The 20159-nt window shown below is 43.7% G+C and overlaps 1 protein-coding gene across 3 annotated transcripts in view; it reads right to left on the bottom strand.

Annotated features, from left to right (window-relative positions):
* Spats2 (spermatogenesis associated serine rich 2) overlaps positions 1-19950 on the bottom strand; it is a 124370-nt gene extending 104420 nt beyond the window's left edge. For 2 of the 3 annotated variants that reach the window (XM_045153241.1, XM_045153245.1), the window contains exon 1: positions 19832-19950. The gene's annotated coding sequence lies outside the window, so the exon portion shown is untranslated. Of the gene's footprint in view, positions 1-19273; positions 19397-19831 lie in introns of those variants that run through there. The other variant, XM_045153243.1, reaches the window with a different exon arrangement.
* Positions 19951-20159: the final 209 nt, after the last annotated feature.

Here is a 20159-nt window from a genome sequence, read left to right as displayed (position 1 = left end):
GAGGAAATACCTGAGAAAGATTTCAAAAGAATGATTATAAATATGCTCAAAGAAATCAAAGAGAAAATCAAAGGAATCAAAGAATACACAGGAAACCAATTTAATGAAATGAGGGGGCTAATAAAAGACACGAATAAGGAAATAGAAATAATAAAGAAAAGCAAAAGAAAGAAAGACCAGTCAGAACTGCTAGCAATGTACAGATGATTGGACTTCTGTGTGAGTAGGAAGAAAACTCAGTAGCAAAGGCCAGTAAGCCAGAAAAGAGATATAAAGGGAAGAGAAAGGAAGAGAGGGGGGTACTTAATAGGATGATATTGTATATATGTAAGTAGAAGAATAGATTAATGGGGGTGAAAAGGTCCAAAGTGAGGTCAGGGGAAGAGATTGAGTAAAGGAAAGGTGGAGGGAAGGTTAATCAAAATCTAAGAGGATATAAATAAATCATATGGAAACCTACTTTTTTGGACAATGGAACCCTCAGGGACTGTAGATTGTTGCTAGAAAATTTTCAGTGCCAGGGACGGAATACCTTCCAGTGAGTTGTTAGTCAGGGAGGTCCCTGATGCCCCCAAAACATTATAGGCCATTGCCTAGGCTCTTCATTTCCCACCAGGAATAGATGATACAACCCTATTGCTGAGGACTCCACATACTTGGACTGCAAGGCCACTGAGAAATCCTGCTGCAACTGAGCTGATAACCTCCTCCATGTAGACCAGCTGACAGAAAGCTAGAAGAAGCTATTCTGCATGCAGTTCAATGGGAGAGAGAGAAATCTCCAGTGAAGATACTCAACAATGGACATTGCAAGCCTTATATTTGGCCACCCAGGCCAAATGACCGAACAGGTGCAATGTCTGTCATGGTGGAAACCAACTGCCCTCTAATTGGACTGGAGGTCTGCTCCATGGGAGAGAATACATCCCTGATATTGAAAACTTAAAACAGGGGTAGTCATGAGCCCTAGGGGTGTAACGTCTGCTGTTGTCTGGCTAAATGTATATACTATGCTTATCAAACTGCCCAGTAAGCACTTCTCTTAATGTTCATACCCTTATATTAATGCTACTCTCACTTTTGGTCGAGCATCTTCTCTTTCCAGATGGCAGTGATCTTGGGATGACTCAGAAGGTATCATGGTGCTGGAAAGAAGTGACAGAGCGCTCAGTACTGCAATATCTCTATCACACCTTCCAAGGCTCAGGGTCTATTGCGGAAGAGGTGGCAGAAAGGATATAAGAGCCAAAGGAAGGGTAGGACTCCTTACAACGTGCTCCCCCAGATACAAAATGGCTTGGATATCCATGACCTCACAGTGACTGACACTACCTACACAAGACCATCATAATAGGAGGAAAAGATTATGACATCAAAATAAAAGAGAGACTGATTGAAATGGGGAGGGAATATGATGGAGAATGGAGTTTCAAAGGGGAAAGTGGGGGGAGGGAGGGTATTACCATGGGGTATTTTTTATAATCATGGAAGTTGTTAATAAAAATTTGAAAAGAAAAAAAGAAATAATAGAAATGAAAAAGAGTCAAAAAAAACTTTGGACAATCTCACCAGTAGAACGGATGAAGGAGAAGACAGAATATCTAAACTAGAGGACCAGGTGGCAGATCTAATACAGTCCAACAAAGAGAAAGACTAATAGGAAGGTATGAATGGGAATTTCAAGATATTCAGGACACTATGAAAAGATCAAACATAGTAATTCAGGTACAGTAGGAGAAGAATTTCACTTCAAAAGCCTAATAGGAATTTTCAACAAAATCATAGAAGAAAACTTCCCCCAAATTGGGAATGAGATGCCAATGCAGATACAGGAATCCTTTAGAACACCACACAGATAAAACCTGGAAAGAGGGCTGGAGAGATGGCTTAGCGGTTAAGTGCTTGCCTATGAAGCCTAAGGACCCCGGTTCAAGGCTCAGTTCCCCAGGTCCCACGTTAGCCAGATGCACAAGGGGGCGCACGCGTCTGGAGTTCGTTTGCAGAGGCTGGAAGCCCTGGTGCGCCCATTCTCTCTCTCTCCCTCTCTCTCTCTGTCTTTCTCTCTGTGTCTATCACTCTCAAATAAATAAATAAAAATTAAAAAAAAAAAAAAACCTGGAAAGAACCTCTTCTCACCATATTATAATTAAATTACCAAACATACAAACCGAAGAAAATATATTGAAAGCAGTTAGAAAAATCAAATCACATAGAAAGGAAAACCATCAGGATCACAGCATGTTACTCAACACAAAAATTAAAAACAGAAGGGCTTAGAATGATGTATTCTGGGCTGGAGAGATGGCTTGGAGGTTAAGCACTTGCCCTTAAGCCTAAGGACCCCGGTTTGAGGCTCTATTCTCCAGGACCCATGTTAGCCAGATGCACAAGGGGGCGCATGCATCTGGAGTTCGTTTGCAGTGGCTGGAGGCCCTGGCGCGCCCATTCTCTCTCTGTCTGCCTCTTTCTCTCTGTCTGTTCACTCTCAAATAAATAAATGAACAAAAAATATTTTTTTAAGAAAAGAATGATGTATTCTAAGTTCTGAATGACAGCAACTGTCAACCAAGGTTATTTTACCCTTCAAAGCTATCTATTCAAATAGAGAAATAAGGACATTCCACAACAAAAGCAAGCTAAAGGAATATTTGAAGACAAAACCAGCTCTACAGAAGATACTTGAAAGGATCCTCCATGCTGAAGGGAAAGAAAAATAGACAAATAAGGTACCTGGAAAAAACAAACCATACTCAAATACTAGTTAATACAAGAGAGCACATATAAAACCGGAAGAACCACAAAACAAGGAAAATGGCAAAAATAAATACACAACTTTCAATAGTAATTTTCAATATGAACAGCCTCGATACCCCAACCAAAAGACATAGGTTTGCATGCAGACTAGGCTACAAAGCAGGATTCTTCAATTTGCTGCCTCCAAGAAACTCACCTTTCTACAAAGGATGGACATTACCTGTGGTGGTTTGATGCAGGTGCCCCCTATAAACTTAGGTGTTCTGAATGCTAGGTTCCCAGCTGATGGAGATCTGGGAATTAACATCTCCTGGAAGGAGTAAATTGTTGGAGGTGGGCTTATGGGTGTTATAGCCAGTTTCCCCAAACCAGTGTTTGGCACACTCTCCTGTTCCCGTTGTCCACCTTATGTGGGCTACCCTCTGCTCATGCCATCATTTTCCCCTGCCATTGTGGAGCTTCCCCTCAAGCCTTTAAGCCAAAATAAACCTCTTTTTCCCCCAAGCTGCTCTTGGTTGGGTCATTTCTACCAGCAATGTGAACCTGACTGCAACACTATCTTAGGGTGAAAGGTTGGAAAACAGTGTTTCAAGTAAATGGACCTAGAAAACAAGCAAGGGTCACTACCCTAATATCTAACAGGGTAGACTTAAGCTCAATATGAGTTAGGAAAGATAAAAAAAGGTCACTTTATATTAAAGGAAAACTCTAACAGGAGGACATTACAATCCTTAACATATATGCACCTAACATGGGGGCTCCCAATTTCATCAAACAAATGCTATTAGAACTAAAGTCACAGATAACATCAAACACAGTTGTACTGGGTGACTTCAACACCCCACTCTCATCAATTGACAGGTCATCCTGGCAGAAAATAAACAGAGATGCATTTGAATTAAATGAGGTCATAGAGCAAATGGACTTTACAGCTATCTACAGAACATTTCATACAAATGCTGCAGAATACACATTCTTTTCAACAGCACATGGAACATTCTCTAAAATAGACCATATATTAGGACACAAAGCAAATCTTAACAAATACAGGAAAACTGAAATAATTTGTTGCACACTATCTGATTATAATGGGATCAAACTACAAATCAACAGCAATAAAAGCTATAGGGCATACACAAAATCATGAAAACTAAACAATACACTATTAATTGATGAATGGGTCAGTGAAAAAATCAAGAAGGAACTCAAAGAATTAATAGAATTTGCCAGGCGAGGTGATGCATGCCTTTATTAATCCCAGCACTCAGGAGGCAAAGGTAAAAGGATCACCATGAGTTCAAGGCCACCCTGAGACTACATAGTGAATTCCAGGTCAGCCTGGGCTAGAGTGTGACCCTACCTTGAAAAACAAAATCAAACAGACAACAACAAAAAGAAAGAAAGAAAGAAAGAAAGAAAGAAAGAAAGAAAGAAAGAAAGAAAGAAAGAAATAAATAAATAAATAAATTAGAAGCCGGGTGTGGTGGTGCAGAGGTAGGAGGATCTTGTGAGTTCAAGGCCACCCTGAGACTACATAGTGAATTCCAGGTCAGCCTGGGCTAGAGGGAGACCCTACCTCAAAAAAAAAAAAAAAAAAAAGACACAAGTTAATAAAATTAGAGATTAAAAAGGCAATATCACAACAGATACCAGAGAAACTCAAAAAATCATTGGGACATACTACAAGAACATATTTGAAAATCTAAAAGAAACAGATGATTTCCTTGTTTTATATGACCTACTAAAATTAAATCAAGATTAGATTAACCACTTAAATAGCATATAACAAGTATGGAGATTCAAGCAGTAAAAACAAAAATCTCCCAACTGATAAAAGTTCAGGCCCAGATGGATTCGCTGGTGAATTTTTGCAGACCTTCATGGAAGAGCTAACACTAATGCTTCTCAAACTTCTCCATAAAATAGAAAGAAAAGGAATCCTACCAAACTGCTACAATGTCAACATTAGCCTGATAGCAAAACCAGACAAAGATCAAAAAAAGAAAATTACAGACTAATCTCCCTCATGAACATAGATGCCAAAATTTTCTACAAACTACTGGAAAACGGGGGCTGGGGAGCTGGCTTAGCAGTTAAGGCACTTGCCTGAAAAGCCTAAGGACCCAGATTCCATGTAAGCCACATGCAAAAGGTAGTACATGCATGTGGAGTTCGTTTGCAGCACATGAAGGCCCTGGAACACTCATTCTCTCTCTCTCTGTATCTGCCTCTTTCTTTCTTTCTCTCTCAAACAGAATACAAGGATATATCAAAGACCATTCACCCTGACCAAGTAGGCTTTATACCAGAAATGCAGGGATGGTTCAACATAGGCAAACTGATAAATGTAATACATTATATAAATGGACTGAAGGACAAAAATCACATGATCATCTCATTAGATGCAGAAAAATCATTTGACAAAACCCAACATCCCTTCATGACAAAAGTCCTACAGAAGAGCTGGAGAAATGGCTTAGCAGTTAAGCACTTGCATGTGAAGCCTAACGACCCTGGCTCAAGGCTCAATTCCCTAGGACCCACATAAACCAGATGCACAAAGGGGCGAATGCATCTGGAGTTCCTTTGCAGTGGTTGGAGGCCCTGGCATGCCCATTCTCCCCCTCCCTCCTTTCTTCCCTCTCTCTCTTTCGGTCTGTCTGTTACTCTCAAACAAATATAATTTTTTTGTTGTTTATTTTGATTTATTTGAGAGCATCAAACAGAGAGAAAGGCAGAGAGAGAGAGAGAGAGAATGGGCGTGCCAGGGTCTCCATCCACTGCAAAGGAACTCCAGATGTGTACGCCCCTTATGCACCTGACTAGCATGGGTTCTGGGGAATGGAGCCTCAAACCAGGATCCTTAGGCTTCACAGGCAAGCACTTAACTGCTAGGCTATCTCTTCAGCCCAAATATAAAAATTTTTAAAAGTCCTACAGAGACTGGAATAGAAGGAACATATGACAACATAATAAAGGCTATTTATGACAAACCGAGAGCCAACATAATATTAAATGGAAAAAATCTTGATGCTTTTCCACTAATATCAGAAAAGACAAGGGTGTCCACTGTTTCCACTTTTATTTAATATAGTACTGGAAGTCCTAGCCATAGTAATAAGGCAAGAGACACACATAAAAGGGATACAAATTGGAAAGAAAAGATGACACTACCATTATTTGCAGATGATATGATTCTATACATAAAGGACCCTAAAAACTTTACCAGCCAACTGTTAGAGCTGATAAACACCTATGTCCATGTAGCAAGGCATAAAATAAACACACAGAAATTAGTAGCCTTCCTATACACTAACAACACACACACAGAGAATGAAGTCAGAGAATCACTCCCATTCGCTATTGCATCAATAAATAAATAAATAAATAAAGTACCCTGGAATAAACCAGACAAAGGAAGTGAAGGATTTCTCCAATGAAAACTTTAAAACACTAAAGCTAGATGGTAAGACTCTACTGAAGACTCCACATACTTGAGCTTCAAGGTCACTGAGAAATCCTGTTGAAGCTGGGCTGAAAACCTCCTCCCTGTAGACCAGCTGACAGAAAGCTGGAAAAAGTTACACTGCATGCCATTCAATGGGAGAGAGAGAAATAACCAGTGGAGATAAACAACAGTGGACTGTGCAAGCCTTAAATTTGGCCACCCAGGCCAAATGAGCCAACAGGTGCAATAGTGGTATATCTGTTATAGGGGAAACTAACCTCTCTCTAATTGGACTGAAGGCCCACTCCATGGAAGAAAATACATCCCTGATACTAAAAACCTACAACAGGGATAGTCATGAGCCCCAGAGGTGTAACATCTGCTGGTGTCTAGCTAAATGTATATACTATGCTCACCAAACTGCCCAATAAGCACTTCTATTAATGTTCATACACATATATTAATGCTACTCTCACTTTTGGTTAGAGAAGCTTCTCGTTTCATAAGACAGTGACCTTGGGATGACTGAGAAGGCACCATTTTATTGAGCTAGAAAAGCTAGCCAGTAAACCCTAGGGATACACTTGTCTCTGCCTGGTACTGGTATTACGGGCAGCATAAACAGTTTACCCACTGGGCCATCTCACCAGCCCTAAAATAACCTTTTTTAAAAAATATAGTTATAGGGCTGGAGAGATGGCTTAATGGTTAAGCGCTTGCCTGTGAAGCCTAAGGACCCCGGTTCGAGGCTTGGTTCCCCAGGTCCCACGTTAGCCAGATGCACAAGGGGGCGCACGCGTCTGGAGTTCGTTTGCAGAGGCTGGAAGCCCTGGCGTGCCCATTCTCTCTCTCTCTCTCCCTCTATCTGTCTTTCTCTCTGTGTCTGTCGCTCTCAAATAAATAAATAATATTTTTAAAAAAAATATATATATATATATACATATAGTTATAGCCAGGCATGGTAGTGCATGCCTTTAATCCCAGCACTCACTCTGGAGGTAGAGGTAGGAGGATCAACATGAGCTCAAGGCCACTTTGAGACTACTTAGTAAACTCCAGGTCAGCCTGGGCTAGATCAAGATCCTACCTCAAAAATACAAACAAACAAAAAAAGTGAAAAGACACAGAAGAATGCTCAGTACTGAAGTATCACTTCTTCCAAGGTTCAGGGTCCATTGTGGAAGAGGTAGTGGAAAGAATGTAACAGCCAAAGGAAGGGTGGGACTCCTTACAATATGCTCCTCCAGACACAAAATGGCCTGGATATCCATGACCTCACAGTGCCTGACACTACCTACACAAGACCATCATAAGAGGTGAAAAAAACCATGACATCAAAATAAAAAAGGGACTGATTGAGATGGGGAGGGGATATGATGTAGAATGGAGTTTCAAAGGGGAAAGTAGGGGGAGGGAGGATATTACCATGGGATATTTTTTACAATCATGGAAGTTGTCAATAAAAAACCAAAATTTAGCCAGGCATGGTGGCGCATGCCTTTAATCCCAGCACTGGGGAGGCAGAAGTAGGAGGATCACCATGAGTTTGAGACCACCCTGAGACTACATAGTGAATTCCAGGTCAGCCTGAGCTAGAGTGAAACCCTACCTCACGAATAAGAAGAAAAAAAAAAAAAAAAAACAAGATTTTTTTTTTTAAAGTATTTATTTATTTGAAAGATAGAATGGGTGTACTAGGGCCTCCAGCTACTGCAAACAAACTTCAGACACATGTATAACACTATCTGCATCTGGTTTACTTGGGTTCTAGGGAATCAAACCAGAGTCCTTAGGCTTCCCAGGCAAGTAGCTTATCTGGTCCGGAAACCCATATCACTAGCCTTTTTTTTGTTTTGTTTTGTTTTTGTTTTTGAGGTAGTGTCTTGCTCTAGCACAGGCTGACTTGGAATTCACTACGGAATCTCTGGGTGGCCTTAAACTCACTACAGTCTTCCTACCTCTGCCGCTTGAGTGCTGGGATTAAAGGCCTGTGCCACCACATCCAGCTCTTTTTTTTTTTTTTTTTTTTTGAGATAGGGTCTCACTCTAGCCCAGGCTGAACTAGAACTCTGTAGTCTCAGGATGGCCTTGAACTCACAGTGATCCTCCCAGCTCTGCCTCCCAAGTGCTGGGATTAAAGTGTGAGTCACCATGCCCGGTTTCTTTTTTTTTTTTAATACTTTATCTTATTAGAGAGAATGGGTGTGCTAGGGCCTCTAGCCACTACAAACGCATGCACTACCTTGTACATCTGGCTTAGGAGAGTTCTAGGGAGTCAAACCTGGGTCCTTAGGCTTCACAGGCAAGCACCTTAACTGTTGAGCCATCGCTCTAGACTTTTATTTTTATTTAATTATTTATGAAAGAGAGAATGGGTTTGCCAGGGCCTCTAGCCACTGCAAACAAACTCCATACACATGGGCCACCACGTGCATGTGGCTTGTGTGGGTCTTGGAGAACCAAACCTTGGTCCTTATGCTTTGTAGAGTAAACAAACTTCTTCAAAAAAATTAAACACGGATAGGGTAATTAGATGGCCCAGTGGATAAAGCCTCTGCAATGCAAGTATTAGTACCTGAGTTTGGATACTCAGAAACCATGTAAAGCCACACTGTAGTGAACATCCGGCATCCCAGTGTTCCTATTGCAAAATGGGAAGTGGAGACAGGAGAACCCTCCATAAATTCACGGGCTAGCTAGCCTGGTAAGTGCAATGGTGAACACGTGACCCTGCCTCAAACAATGGAAGGCAAGGATACAACCAAAGTTGTCTTCTGACCTCCACATGTACAAACACAAACACATACACACACACACACACACACACACACACACACAAAACTAAACACAATATAATCAAAATACATTATATACATGTAATGGTCTGGAGAGCTGGCTCAACAGTTACACACTCTTGGAAAGCCTGACAGCCTGGGTTCAATTCCACAGTACCCACATAAAGACAGACACACAAACTGTGTGGAATAGATTTGCTGAGGCCCAGGCACACCCATACTCTCCCAAGTAAATATTTTTTAATCCAGGCATGGTGGCACATGCCTTTAATCCCAGCACTTGGAAGGCAGAGGTAAGAGGATCACACTGTGAGTTTGAGGCCACCCTGAGACTACATAGTAACTTCCAGGTCCACTTGGGTTAGAGTGAGACCCTACCTTGAAAAAAATATAAATAAATAAATAAAATAAAGAGCCAGGTATGATGGCACACACTTTTTATCCCAGCACTTAGGTAGCAAAAGGATCACCAAGAGTTCCAGGCCACCCTAAGACTATACATAGTGAATTCCAGGTCAACCTGGGCTAGAGTAAGACCCTATCATGAAAAACCAAAAAATAAATTAGCTGGGCACGGTGGTGTATGCTTTTTTTTTTTTTTTTTTAAGTTATTTGAGAAAAAGAGAGAGAGAAAGACAGAGAGGCAGACAGAAAGATAGAGAGAGAATAGGCACACCAGGGCAATTCAGCCAATGCAAACAAACTCCAGAAGCATGTGCCACCCTGTGCATCTGACTTACATGGGTCCTGGGGAATTGAACCTGGGTCCTTTGGCTTTGCAGGCAAGTGCCTTATCCACTAAGCCATCCCTCCAGCCCCGGCATACACTTTTAATCCCAGTCTTAGGGAGGCAGAGGTAGGAAGATGGCAGTGAGTTCAAGGTCACTGTAAGACTACATAGTGAATTCCAAGTCAGCCTGGGCTAGAGCAAGACCTTACCTCAAAAAACCAAAAAAAATAAAACTAAAATTAAAAAAAATATAATAAGGGCTGGAAAATGGCTTAATGGTTAAGGCACTTGCCTGCAAAGCCAAAGGACCCAGGTTCAATTCCCCAGGTCCTACATAAGCCAGATGCACAGGGTGGCACATGTGACTGGAGTTTGTTTGTAACAAATAAATTTTATTTTTTTAAATTAAACAAGTAGAAGAATTACAAGCCAGGCATAGTGGTGCATGCTTTTAATCCCAGCATTTGGGAGGCAGAGGTAGGAGGTACTGCCGTGAGTTCAAGGCCACCCTGAGATTCCAGGTCAGCCTGGGCTAGAGTGAAACCCTACCTCAAAAAAACAAACAAACAAAAAAAATTACTTGGCAACAATTTAAAAAGATAATTTTAAAAAATAGGGAGCTGGACTAGAGGGATGGCATGGCGGTTAAGGTGTTTGCCTACAAAGGCAAAGGACCCAGGTTCGATTCCCCAGGACCCACGTTAGCCAGATGCACAAGGGAGCACACTTGTCTGGAGTTCATTTGCAGCGGCTGGAGGTCCTGGTGTGCCCATTCTCTCTCTCTCTTCCTCTTTCAAATAAATAAGTTAATAAAATATTTTAAAACCAATAGGGAGCTGGAGAGATGGCTCAGTGGTTATGGCACTTGCCTGTGAAGTCTAAGGACCCAGGTGTGATTCCCCAGTGCCCACGTAAGCCAGATGCACAAGGTACAGCATGCATCTGGAGTTCTTTGCAGTGGCTAGAGGTCCTGGCGTGCCCATTTTCTCTCTCTCTCTCTCTCAAATAATAAATAAAATATTTTAAAAATCATTTGCTGAATTATATGGCACTTCTGTATATGTGTGTATATGACAGGGTCTCCCTCTGTAGCCTGGGCTGGTCTTGAACTTGAGGCAGTCCTTCTGCCTCAGTCTCCTGAGCACAGGATTACAGGCATGAACCACTAATTTTTGTTGTGCATAGCCTTAAGAACTGAAAAGGACCCAAATATATTTTCATATCAATATTCAGAACAGCACTATTCTTATCAAAGGCATAAAAAAAATCTTGAGGATAAATGAAATGCATTGTAGGAGGATGTAGCACCTATAGTCTCAACTCCTCAGAGGCAGAGACAAGGGATCTGAACCAGCAACATAGCAAGATCAGTTAAAAAACAAACAAGTCAGGTGGTGCACACTTTTAATCCCAACATATAGGAAGTGGAGGTAAGAGAATCCACATGAGTTTGAGACTGCACAGTGAATTCCAGGTCAGCCTGGGCTAGAGTGAGACCCTATCTTAAAATAAAAAAGCACACGCCTTTAATCTGGAAACAGGGGACTGCCATGAGTTCCAGACCACCCTGAGACTACAGTGAATTCCAGGTCAGCCTTAGAGTGAGACCCCACCTTGAAAAACAAAAAAAAAGGGGCAAAGGCAGAAAGATCAACACCAAGTTCAAGGCCTGCCTAGTCTCCATAGCAAGCTCAAGGCTACATACTGAGATCTTGTCTTTAAAACAAAAAAAAAAGCAATAAAAGTTTAGTCATGCTTCATACTCATTCTCTGGGTAAGCCTAGACAACTTAACCCAGAAAGTCAAAACCTCAGTACAGAAGGGATCCCCAAGCTATTCTCACATTGCTGCAGACAAAACTCTAAGCAACTAATGAAGCTGCATTATATTCTACAGGTCTTTTAGTAATATAATGAATGCATTCCTCCTCATTCCACAAATGAATACAAGCTTTTCCTTTCAGTTCCCAATGAAAGCATCAAGACTGATATAATCAGTCCTACTTCTGAAAGAGAAGCAAGATGGTCCAAAAGATGACATTTTTAATTGAGCATTTTTTGAATTTTGGTTTGTTTGTGAGGGTTTCTTTTTTTTTTTTTGGGGGGGGGGATTGAGTAGGGTCTCGCTCCAGCCCAGGCTGACCTGGAACTCACTATGTAGTCTCAGGGTGGCCTCGAACTCACAGTGATCCTCCTACCTCTGCCTGCAGAGTGCTGGGATTAAAGGTGTGTGCCACCACACCCAGCTTTTTCTTTTGGTTTTTCAAGGTAGGGTCTCACTCTAGCCCAGGCTGACCAGGAATTCACTATGTAGTCTCAGGGTGGCCTTGAATTTGTAGCAAACCTCCTACCTCCATCCTTCTTCCTTGGCCTCCCAAATGCTGGGTGCTAGTATTAAAGGCATGCACCACTATGCTGACTAATTCCAAGCTTTAATATGATGATTCCACAGTGGGAAACTACAAATAGCTTTTTTTTTTTTTTTTTTCTGGTTTTTCAAGGTAGAGTCTGGTAACTCTAGCCCAGGCTGTCCTGGATTTAAAATGCAGTTTCAGGGTGGCCTTGAAGTCAAGGTGATCCTCCTACCTCTCTGCTTCCTGAGGGCTTGGATTAAAGGCCACTTTGAGACTACATAGTCAATTCCAGGTTAGCCTGGGCTAGAGTGAGACCCTACCCCGGAAAACCAAAATAAAAAACAAAATAATACATATGGGCTGGAGAGATGGCTTACTGGTTAAGCCAGACACACAAGGTGACCCAAGCACACAAGGTCACACATATGCACAAAGGGGCACAAGTGTCTGGAGTTTGATTGCAATGGCTGGAGGCCCTGCCAATTTTCTCTCTCACACACACACATTAAAAAAAGGGGAAGAGGGCTGGGAATGGTGGTGCACACCTTTAAACCCAGCACTTGGGAGGCAGAGGATCACTGTGAGTTCAAGGTCACACTGACATTACATAGTAAATTCCAGGTCAGCCTGGGCTAGAGCAAGACCCTACCTTGAAAGAAGAGAAGAAAAAACAGGAGGGGAGGGGAGGGGAGGGGAAGAGTGGAGAGGAGAGAAGAAAGCCAGGTGTGGTGGCACACACCTTTAATTCCAGCACTCAGGAGGCTGAGGTAGGAGGATCACTGTGAGTTCAAGGCCACCCTGAGACTCCATAGTGAATTCCAAGTCAGCCTAGGCTAGAGTGAGACCCTACCTCAAAAAACAAAAAAAAGAGAGAGAGAGAAGAAACAGTACATGTAGGGCTGGGGAGCTGGCTCAGTGGATAAAGTCTTTGCTATGCAACTCCGAGTACCAGAGTATACATCCTCAGAGGCCACATAAAAAGCTGAAGTAGGGCTGGAGAGATGGCTTATGGCTTAGCGGTTAAGGTATTTGGCTGCAAAGCCAGAGGACCCAGGTAAGCCAGATATACAAGATGGCACATGCATCAGGAGTTTGCTTATACCAGCTAAAGACCCTGGTGCACCCATTCTCTTTCCTTCTCTCTCAAATAAATAAAATAAATACTAAAAATATTTAAAACTCAGTATTTGTGAGGCAAAGGTAGGAGGATTACCATGAGTTCAAGGACACCCTGAGACTACATAGTGAATTCCAGGTTAGCCTGGGCTAGAGCAAGACTCTACGTTGAAAAACCAAAAAAAAGCCAGGCAGGATGATACACGACTTTAATCCCAGCACTCAGGAAGCAGAGGTAGGAGGATTGCCACAAATTCGAGGCCACTCTGAGATTACATAGTTAATTACAGGTAAAGCTGGACTAGAGTGAAGCCATACCTCAAAAAACAAAAAACAAAACAAAACAAAACAAAATAGTCATACACACATATACATATATAAAAAACGAGCCGAGTGTGGTGGCAGAGGTAAGAGAATCACTGTGAGTTCGAGGCCAGCCTGAGACTACATAGTGAATTCCAGGTCAGCCTGGACTAGTGTGAGACCCTACCTTGAAAATAAAAAAATAAACAAATAAACTGAACTTGTGAGTTTCTATAATCCTAGTGCACCTACAGTGAAAAGGGGCATCAGGGAAAGGAGGATTTCCCTGAAGCTTGTTAATGGAGGTGTGAACAAGAGACCCTTCCTCAAGTGAGGTGGAAGGCAAGGACCAGCATGAAAACTGCTGACTTCTACACATGCGCCATGGTACATGCTTGCCTGCACTCACACATACAAGCATGAATATGTGGACACGCACCCTATATAAATTTTAAGAAGTCATAAATATTTTTATTGCCAATATTAAGTCATTGTGCACACATTCCTTAACCTTTCTGAGCCTCATTTGAGAAATGAGGATAGTCTTCTAAGGAAATAGATGCAGATCTAGGCAGATATATAGATACTGACATATTATAGATTTTAGTGCTCAGACTACATAAAATCTCAAATGAAAATCCCTTTCCTCCAGCTATTCACTAGCATCTGAAGCCTGATCAGCCTCCAGGGATTATGCAGATGTTGCAGCCAGTAACCAACTTAAAGCTCCTCCCTCAAGCCCCAGCTGTTTCTTGGTTTTAGTTGTTTCATTCTGAGTTTCTAAGAGGATCTTGTCTATATTTAGAAGCAATGCCAGTATGAACTGAACAATCAACAGGTGTTTGGAGAGCACTTAATCACTAAATAGTCTTCAGTTGTTTTCCAGAGCTGGTTGGTTCGGGTTCTGCACAACTAGCTATTTTGACTTTTATTTGACAACCACGCATGCACACTACTTCCACAATACACTACACAGAAAATAAATATGATCACAAGGCAACCTTTAGCAAGATGTTTTTAATCTTACTACCAGAACTCCAGAAACTGTTAAAGCCACAGGAGCACAAACGGGAGATGGCCCAGTGGGTAAAGTGCTTGCTGCACAAGCATGAGGACCTGAGTTGAGGTAGCCAGCACCCACACACAACCCCATCCCTGGAAAAGTGGAGACAAGATCTGGGGCTAGCTGAATCAGTGAGCTTCCCATCCAGCACTCAGGAGGCAGACGTAGGAGGATCACTGTGAGTTCAAGGCCACCCTGAGACTACATAGTGAATTTCAGGTCAGCTAGAGCAAGACGCTAACCCAAAGAACCAAAAAATAAAAATAAATAAAAGGTAAATTAGGGGGCCAGAGGAGATGGCTCAAATGATAAAAACCTGCCAATTAAGCATGAGGGCCTGAGACTACCCAAGTTCAATTCCCCAATACCCAAATAAAAATCTGGGCATGCATTGTGGAAAACAGTGTGGAGGTTCCTAAAGCAGCTAGAGATTGATCTACCATATGACCCAGCTATAGCACTCCTAGGCATATATCCAAAGGACTCATCTCATTTCCTTAGAAGTACATGCTCAACCATGTTTATTGCTGCTCAATTTATAATAGCTGGGAAATGGAACCAGCCTAGATGTCCCTCAACAGATGAGTGGATAATGAAGATGTGGTACATTTATACAATGGAGTTCTACTCAGCGGTAAAGAAAAATGAAGTTATGAAATTTGCAGAAAAATGGATGGACCTGGAAAGTATTATACTAAGTCAGGTAACCCAGGCCCAGAAAGCCAAGCGCCACATGTTCTCCCTCATATGGGGATCCTAGCTACAGATGACTGGGCTTCTGTGTGAGAATGAAAATACTTAGTAGCAGAGGCCAGTAAGTTGAAAAGGAGACATAAAGGGTGGAGAAAGGAAGGGAGGAGGATACTTAATAGGTTGATATTGTATATATGTAATTACAATGATTGTAATGGGGAGGTAATATGATTGAGAATGGAATTTCAAACGGGAAAGTGTGGGGGTGGGGAGGGAGGGAATTACCATGGGATATATTTTATAATCATGGAAAATGTTAATAAAAATTAAAAAAAAAAAAAAAAATCTGGGCATGCCAGGCATGGTGGTGCACGCCTTTAATCCCAGCACTGAGGAGGCAGAGGTAGGAGGATCGCCATGAGTTGGAGGCCACCCTGAAACTACAGAGTGAATTCCAGGTCAGCCTGAGCTACAGTGAGACCCTATCTCGGAAAAAAAAAAAAAAAAAAAGAAGAAGAAGAAGAAAGAGTTAAAGCCAGTCTGGGCTATATAGAAAATCTTTGGAGGGAGGGAAGGAAAAAAGAATGGAGGAAGTAAGAAACAAAGAGAGGAAGAGAAGGAAATAAATCACAGCTGTCATAGGAGACCCAATTTTCAGCCAGTTGATGCTGCTTTACTATACCCAAGATAGAAGTAGAATAAAATGAACAATCAGAAGCTGGGTGCAGTGGCTCATTCCTCCAATCTCAGCACTAGTCATCACCATGAGACTACATAGTGAATTATGGGTCAGTCTGTGCTAAAATTTCTGCCTTGAAGGAAATGAGAAAGGAGAAAGAGAGGGGAGGGGAAAGAGAAGAGAGAGAGGAGGGAGAGGAAGGGGAGAAAGGAAAGGAGATGGCAAAGCAAAGCAGAAAGGAAGGGGAAAGGGAAAGGAAACGAAAAGGGGGGAAAAAAGGAAAGGAAATGAAAGGAGGGCAGGCTGGAGAGACGGCTCAGTGGCTAAAAGTATTTGGTTGCAAACATGACAACCCAGGTTTGTTTTCCAAGTTACCACATAAAGCCAGGTGCACAGAGTAGGGTATGCGTCTGGAGATCATTTGCAGTGGGAGGAGGCCCAGACACTTCCATACTCTCTCGTATTCCTCTCTCCTTTCCTCCCTCCCTCTCCCTGTCTGCCTCTTTCTGTCTTTCTCACGTTAGCATTTTAGAAAAGAATGCTGGGGGCTGGAGAGATGGCTTAGCTGTTAAGGCATTTGCCTTTGAAGCCAAAGGACTCAGATTCAATTCCCCAGGATCCACGTAAGCCAGATTCACAAGGTGACACATGCATTTCAAGTTTGTTTACAATGGCTGAAGGCCCTGTGTGCCCAATTTCTCTCTCTATCTGCCTCCTTCTTTCTAAAATAAATTTAAAAGAAAGAAAGAGAACAATGAACACTTGGGTATGACAAGTATCTGCAGGTGGTAGTAAGTTTGAAGTCAGCCTGGGCTACCCAGAGTTCCAGGATCACATGGGCTACATTTACAATATAGTAGTTAATAACTCAAAAGAAAGAGAGAGAGCACGCTGGGTGTGATGGTGTACACTTTTAATTCCAGCACTCAGAAACAGGTAAGAACCTTGAGTTCGAGGCCACCCTGAGACTGCATAATTAATTCCAGGTCATCCTGGGGTAAAGGGAGACCCTACCTCGAAAAATAAAAATAAAAATAGAGAAAGAGAGGGAGCTGAGTATGTAACTCAGTTGGTAAAGTGCTTGTTTCGCATGCACAAGACCCTGGGTTCCAGCTCAAAATCAACATAAACCAAGAATGTCACCCTAACCACTAAGTCATCTCTCCAGCCTTACTTTTTGCTTTAAAAAAACAAATAAACAAAAAAAACCTTATTTTTATTTTTTTAATTTATTTGAGAGAGAGAGAGAGAATGGGAACATTAGGGCCTTCAGACACTGCAATTGAACTCCAGATGCATGTGCCACCTTGTGCATCTGGCTTACATGGGTCCTGAGGAATCCAACCTGAATACTTTGGTTTTGCAAGCATGCACCTTAACCGCTAAGTTATCTCTCCAGCCCTTCTTGTTTTTAATATTTTTATTTTTATTTATTTATTTGACAAAGAAAGAGGGGGGGAGAGAGAATGGGTGTGCCAGGGCCTCCAGCCACTGCAAATGAACTTCAGGCATGTGCACCCCCTTGTGTATCTGGCTAATGTGGATCCTGGGGAATTGAATGAGGGTCCCAGGGAATTGAACCTGGGTCCTCGGTTCAACTTCCCAGGACCCACATAAGCCAAATGCGCAAGGTGACGCATGCAGCTGGAATTTGCAATGTCTGGAGACCCTGGCACGCCCATTCTCTCCCTCCCCCCCCCTTCATCTCTCACTCTCAAATAAATAAGTAAAAATTTAAAAATATATATTAAGGACTTAACATATAAACAGTTATAAATACAGAATGCTATTGACAATTTCAAAATCAGCAATCTTCCATTTAGTACCATCTCAAATTTGGTCTAGAAATGCAAAACACAGCATGGTGGCTCATGCTTGTAATCCCAGCATTTAAGAGGCTGAAGTAAAAAGGACTGCTACCAGTTCATGGCCAGCCTGAGCTATATAATGAATTCCAGGACAGCTTGTACTACAGAGCAAGACCCTGCAAAAAAAGAAGATAGGAAAGCAATAAAGGAAAAGGGTTGGTATCCCAGTGAAGTGGTGCCTTTGAAAACATTTTATTGATTTGATAGACAGAAAGAGGCAGAGAGAGAGAGGGAGGCAGAATGGGCGCGCCAGGGCCTCCAGCCACTGCAAATGAACTCCAGACCTGTGTACCCCCTTTGTGCATCTGGCTTACGTGGGTCCTGGAGAATCAAACCGGGATCCTTTGGCTTTGCAGGCAAATGCCTTAACTGTTAAGCCATCTCTCCAGCCCCTGAAGTGACACCTTTAACCCCAGCACTCCGGAGGTAAAGGTAGGAGGACTGTCATGAGTTCAAGGCCACCCTGAGACTACATAGTGAAATCCAGGTCAGCCTGGGCTAGAGTGAGACTCTACCTCAGAATACAAAACAAAGCAACAACAACAAAAATAGTATCAGACAGTACAAGAACATTTCTTAGTTGAAAACCAAAATTCTAAAAAAGTACAGAAACTTAGATTTTTTCATCAATACTGTTCATCACATTTCCATCCAAATATTCTCTACTCTGCAATATCACTGACACATAGCAAATTATTTCTGTTCATCTGTTCTCTCCTATTTCATTGAATAGAAGACCATTTTGTACAGTAACCTGCTAAGCAGACCAGGAATAAATATTACAAGTATTCCTTACCAATAAAATAGACTACAAATGATAAAATGACTAAAAGACTGGCTTGCACTCCTTAGCAAAGAGTCAAGACTGAGACTGACCTACATTCTAAAAGAGTCCAATCATCTTGGGTGAATTAGGAGGACACCCCTACCACCTACCCTACACTCTTGCCTTCTTATTTCTCTACTTCTGCCTTTTCTACTCCATTTCCCTCTCAATTCCAAGAATAGCCTCCCAGCCCTCATCTTTAATCCCATGATAGCTCTCAAATCGTAAGGACCTCTGATACCCAAGCAGATGATTTTAAACATCTCCATTTCATCGTACTTCACATCCCAAACGGCCCATTCTTTCACACTTTTCCATCTTAAAGAATGTTGTTTCTTCAATGCAAATTCCGCACACACATGCTCACACCAGAGACCCCCTCACTCCATTGTTTCCCGGGCCTATCCCTTAGAGATACTCCCCACCTGGGACCCACGCGAAATCTTCCCGCGCCCCACTAACCCCAAGAGCCCTGGGCCCTCGGAGCAGGCCTGGTCCCAGAGGACTCTCCCTCTGAACCCCCTCCTCCAGGTACCCCAGCCCCCAACAACTGCCCCTTCCGCCTCGTCCCTCGCTCCAGCCCGCCCTCCACGTCTAGCTCTTCTCAATCCCACCAGCCTCTTCACCCAGCACCCCGAGCCTCACCTAGCCCGGGGCCCCACGCTCGCCTCGGCCGCCCCAATTCCGGGCTCTGCGTCCCGGACGCTCCAGTGTCAGAGGGATAAAAACCGAGCCTCTCCTCCTCCTCCTCCTCCTCCCCAGGAGCCGCCGCCGCCGCCGCCGTCGTCGTCGGCTCGCTCCTCCCCCCAGCTCTCCCCGGGCCGGACGCCGCCCCGCCCCCACCGCCGCCGTCCCCGCTTGCCTCGTCAGCCCCGCGGCGGCGAACAGCAGCGGCGGCTGAGGCTCGAGCGCCAGCGGATGCACAGCGACCCTCGCCCCCAACCCGGCCCGCTCCGCCCGCTCGCCCAGCCCTCCGCGGAGCCCGCGCGCGCACGCGCCAGCCAGGCCGAGCGCAGAGCGCGTGCCCGCGCAAGCGCGACCCCGCTCCGCCGAGCCTGAGGGGAGGTTACGGCGCCGGGGCGCGCGCGAGCAAGGCCGGAGCGGCCGGCGAGCGCGACACCTTCGGTGGGAGGAGGAGGGGAGGAGGAGGGGAGGAGGGCCGACTCCAGGCGGCCAGGGGTGTCGCGAGAAGTTAGGAATTACCTGGGGATTGAAGGGAGGGCCCGGGGACAAAGTAAACGGAACCGGTGGGAAGCGTACTCGCGTGGGCGCGCCGGACCGCCAAAGGCCGCGGAGAGCGGCGCCGCTGGGAGCCAGGGGACCAGCGCGCGCCGAGAGTGAGGGGCCGAACGGGAACTGACGGAAAGAGCCGAAACTCCGCGGAGGTGGCCGAAGGCGGGTGCGCTGAGAGGAGCGGGGAGCGCGGCGTTTTGCTCGAGGTCCACCCGGAAAACTCATCGTGCTGGACTCGGTTGCGCAGCTCACGAGTCCGCGACGGACGCTTTCTGCCCCTTTCACCTTCCCCTCCATC

The sequence above is a fragment of the Jaculus jaculus genome, chromosome 6 (genome assembly GCF_020740685.1).
Source record: "Jaculus jaculus isolate mJacJac1 chromosome 6, mJacJac1.mat.Y.cur, whole genome shotgun sequence".
NCBI classification, from domain to species: domain Eukaryota; kingdom Metazoa; phylum Chordata; class Mammalia; order Rodentia; family Dipodidae; genus Jaculus; species Jaculus jaculus.
This window is presented reverse-complemented; position numbering and strand designations above follow the sequence as displayed.